The sequence below is a fragment of the Prionailurus viverrinus genome, chromosome D4 (assembly GCF_022837055.1).
Source record: "Prionailurus viverrinus isolate Anna chromosome D4, UM_Priviv_1.0, whole genome shotgun sequence".
Classification (NCBI taxonomy): domain Eukaryota; kingdom Metazoa; phylum Chordata; class Mammalia; order Carnivora; family Felidae; genus Prionailurus; species Prionailurus viverrinus.
In genome coordinates this window covers 31,885,019-31,889,381 of record NC_062573.1, presented here as the reverse complement: position 1 = coordinate 31,889,381, position 4,363 = coordinate 31,885,019, and the positions used below count along the sequence as shown (strand labels likewise).

At 41.4% G+C, this 4,363-nt stretch overlaps 1 non-coding gene across 1 annotated transcript; it reads left to right on the top strand.

Annotated features, from left to right (window-relative positions):
• Positions 1-4,001: 4,001 nt before the first annotated feature.
• Positions 4,002-4,106, top strand: LOC125151013 (U6 spliceosomal RNA). The gene has a single exon (XR_007146576.1). It is a non-coding gene; the product is annotated as a U6 spliceosomal RNA (small nuclear RNA).
• The last annotated feature ends 257 nt before the right edge of the window (positions 4,107-4,363 follow it).

Genomic DNA, 4,363 nt, shown 5'->3' with positions numbered 1-4,363 from the left:
ATATGGAGAACAAACTGAGGGTTGCTGGAGGAGTTGTGGGAGGGGGGTGGGCTAAATGGGTAAGGGGCATTAAGGAATCTACTGAAATCATTGCTTCACTATATACTAACTAATTTGGATGTAAATTTTAAAAAATGAAAAATAAAGTTAAATTAAAAAAAAAGACTGAGAAACAGTCACAGATTGGAGGAGACTAAAGAGACTTGACAATTAGATGTCATGTGGTATTTTGGATTGGATTCTGAATATGAAAAGGACATTAGAGAAGAAAATGAGGCAACCTGAATAAAATTATTAGTATTGTATCAATGTTAGTTTCTGAGTTTTGAAAAACATACTATAGTTATGTGAGATGTTAACCTTAAGGGAAACTAGGTGAAGAATACAGAGGAATTCTCTATATTATCTTTTTTCTTTTTAAGTTTATTTATTTATTTTGAGAGAGAAAGAGAAAGAGAGAGAGTGTGTGTCAGGGGGAGAGAGAGAGAGAATCCCAAACAGGCTCTGCACTGTCAGCATGGAACCCAACGCAGGGCTTGAACTCATGAACTATGAGATCATGACCTGAGCCAAAATCAAGAGTTGGAAGCTTAACTGACTGAGCCACCCAGGCACCCCTCTGTATCACCTCCTAACTTATATAAATCTAAGATTATTGAAAAATGGAAAATTTGGGGTGCCTGGCTGGCTCAGTTGGTGGAGTGTGTGACTCTTGATCTTGGGGTTGTAAATTTAAGCCCCATGCTGGGTGTAGAAATTACTTAAAAATAAAAAAAAATCTTAAAAAAAATGAAAAATGGAAAGTTTAGGGACACCTGGATGACTCAGTCAGAAGAACATGTGACTCTTTTTTTTTTTTTTAATTTTTTTTTCAACGTTTATTTATTTTTGGGACAGAGAGAGACAGAGCATGAACGGGGGAGGGGCAGAGAGAGAGGGAGACAGAATCAGAAGCAGGCTCCAGGCTCTGAGCCATCAGCCCAGAGCCCAACACGGGGCTCGAACTCACGGACCGCGAGATCGTGACCTGGCTGAAGTCGGACGCTTAACCGACTGCGCCACCCAGGCGCCCCGAGAACATGTGACTCTTGATCTCAGAATCATGAGTTTGATTGGGAGGAGTTCACATGGGGAGGAGAGATTACTAAAAAAATAAACTTAAAAAATTTTTTTAAATGGAAAGTTTAAAAAATAAATAAATGAGTCAATTAGAAATTTGGAGAAAGATTTCCTAAAATGGAAAAGTATAGCTGTTGTAACTGGGTCCAAGTTCATTTTGCTTGCTGCATGACAGGCCTGTAGGTTGAAAAGCAAGATGTTAGGGTAAGGAAAACAACTTTACTTGGAAAACCAGCAAACTGAGAAGATGATGACTATTGTCCCAAAGGACCATCTCCCCTCAGCATGAAATTCAAGCCTCTTTTATGTTAGCAAAAGGGAGAAGTGGGGAAGGGGGTGTTGAAGTCAAAAGTTGTGATTGATGTCTGTAGACCTCTGAGAAAAGTCATGTAACTTCTTCTTTTTTTCCCAATGTTTATTTTTGAGAGAGAGAGAGTACTCATGAGCAAGGGAGGGGCAGAGAGAGGGCGACAGAGGATCTGGAGTGGGCTCTGCACTGACAGCAGCAAGCCCAATGTGGGGCTTGAACCCATTAACCATGAAATCATGACCAGAGCCAAAGTCAGAAGCTCAATCAACTGAGCCACTCAGGTACTCTGTGAAAAGTCAGGTAAACTTCTTTGTCCTTGGTCAGTTGATCTTTGTATACAGGAATCTGGACACGTTATTCCTATAAATTTTAAATATAGCATAATCATTTCTGTATGTACTTCCTTATCTCCTTGGGTGAGGTAGGTTTTGGGTAAAAAACAGTTTTGGGAAATTTTAGCTGTAACACGTCTATGTGCAGGGCTAAGCAGAAGTTTCTAAACTATAGATCATAATAGCAAAGGAAATAGAAGCAATATGGAATTAGACATGCTAAGTTTCTATCTGTTATACTACCGGGGTGGAAAAATCTCAGTAAACAAGATACACCATCTTTTTTTTCTTTAATTTTTAAAAATGTTTTTATTTATCTTTGAGACAGAGAGAGACAGAGCATGAGCAGGGTAGGGACAGAGAGAGAGGGAGACACAGAATCCAAAGCAGGCTCCAGGCTCTGAGCTGTCAGCACAGAGCCTGATGCGGGGCTCAAACTCACAGAGTGTGAGATCATGACCTGAGCCAAAGTCGTACGCCCAACCGACTGAGCCACCCAGGCGCCCCAAGATACACTATCTTTAAAAACATTTTTTAAAGTTTATTTATTTTTGAGAGAGGAAGAGATGAGTGTGCACTGGGAAGGAGCAGGGATAGAGGGAGACACAGAATCTGAAGCAGGCTCCAGGCTTTGAGCTGTCAGCACAGAGCCCAACACAGGGCTTGAACCCACTAACTGCAGATCATGACCTGAGCCAAAGTCAGAGGCTTAACCAACTGAGACACCCAGGTGCCCTTATCTACAAGATACACTATTATAAAGGGACACAGTCAAAGAGAGAATTAATGAATTAGAAGATGGTTCTAAGGAATTTACCTAAAGAATAACACTAAAATGTAAAGATTAAGTACAAGAAAAAGGCATAGAAGATAAGAGTGGCATCAGGGAAAATAGCAGAGAAGGGGATCCATCCCTCCTCAGAAACACTGAAAAAACTTGACCACAACTGTTTCAGCCTTACCAGAACTTTGGGAGATAGTCAAAAGTTTGCAGCAACTGAGTTAATGTTTAGCCAAGAGAAAGTCCACTGAAACTTAGTAGGAGATCTTCGTGGTATTTTAACTTACCCTAGCTCCACCCTACTCACTGATGTAGTGGCAGTCTTTTTTTTTTTTTTTTAAGTTTATTTATTTATTTTGAAACAGAGACAGAGTCAAGCGGAGGATGGGAAGAGAGAGAGGGAAAGAAAGAGAATCACAAGCAGGCTCCGAGCTGTCAGCTCAGAGCCTGATGCAGGGCTCGAACTCACAAACCGTGAGATCATGACCCGAGCTGAAATCAGGAGATTGATGCTTAACTGAGTGAGCCACCCAGGTGCCCCTAGGTGTAGCAGCAGTCTTAAAGATGGCAGCCCATGGGGCTCCTGGGTGGCTCAGTCAGTTGAGTGTCCAACTTCAGCTCAGGTCATGATCTCATGGTTTCTGAGTTTGAGTCCTGCATCAGGCTCTTTGCTGACAGCTCAGATCCTGGAGCCTGCTTTGGATTCTGTGTGTCTCCTTCTCTCTCTGCTCTTCCCCTGTTCTCTCTCTCTCTCTCTCTTTCAAAAATAAATAAACATTAAAAAAAATTATTTTTCAAAAAGATGGCAGCCCATGTTCCTGCCATCTTTGTGTGGGTAGCTGCTTCTTTCAGAAGCAGAGTGGACCTTGTTCCAAAGGGATAGAATTTGTCTTTTTGAGCTCTCCGGGGTTTTCCTGAAGGACTGATGCAATGGGCTTCCCTTTGTTTTACCTAATTTGGAATTCTATGATGGCACAACAGAGGACTTTTCCTAAAAGCATTGAAAGGCAAGTGAACAAGCTGTTGCTGCCTGGGCAGAAAATAACAGCTGCGTGAAAAATAGACACACCAAAAGCCTGGGAACAAAGTCCAGGGAGTGAGAGTTTAGTGGGAGATAAGACAAGGGCTTTGAAAGGTTCCTTGGTATACTGGGGAATCTAGAAAGCCACACGCATGGGGAAAGAAGAACACATGCTAAGAGAACTGAGATGACCATAAGCTTTCACGTTTGGCTGATCTTTAGGCTCAGGGCAAGCAGGAAGTGGAAGTTAAGGCAGAGTTGTAAACAACCTGGCTAAGCCTGAAGGAAGGAGTGATCCAAACACAGGTTACTCCAAAGACCTGGAGATTCTTTTTCTAATCTACTCCTTTTTTTGTTTTTCCTCCCTCACTTCTTTCCTTTCCTCTAGGCATTTAAGGAGATCTCTGTCAAATTATAATTTAAAAATGTGGTTATGTAGTGCTCGCTTCTGCAGCACCTATACTAAAAGGGGAAGGATACAGAGAAGATTAACACAGCTCCTGCGCAAGGATGACACACAGACTTGTGGTGTTCCATATTTAAAACAATAAAGAAGAAAAAAAAATGTGGTTATGTGGAAGAAAATCCTTGCTTTTAGGAAGTAGACACTGAAGAATTTAGGGGTTTCTAATTTTTCAACATGCTAAGATTTCCAGCTTACTCGCAAAAGGACCATAAAAGAGAAGTTTCAGTAATTTAGTAATCATTTTTTAGGCCCTATTGTGTGGTAGGTGTGGTGGTTGGCAGAGATCTGACTTGGACCTCATCCTTGCCCTCAAGGAACTCATAGACTAGTAGGA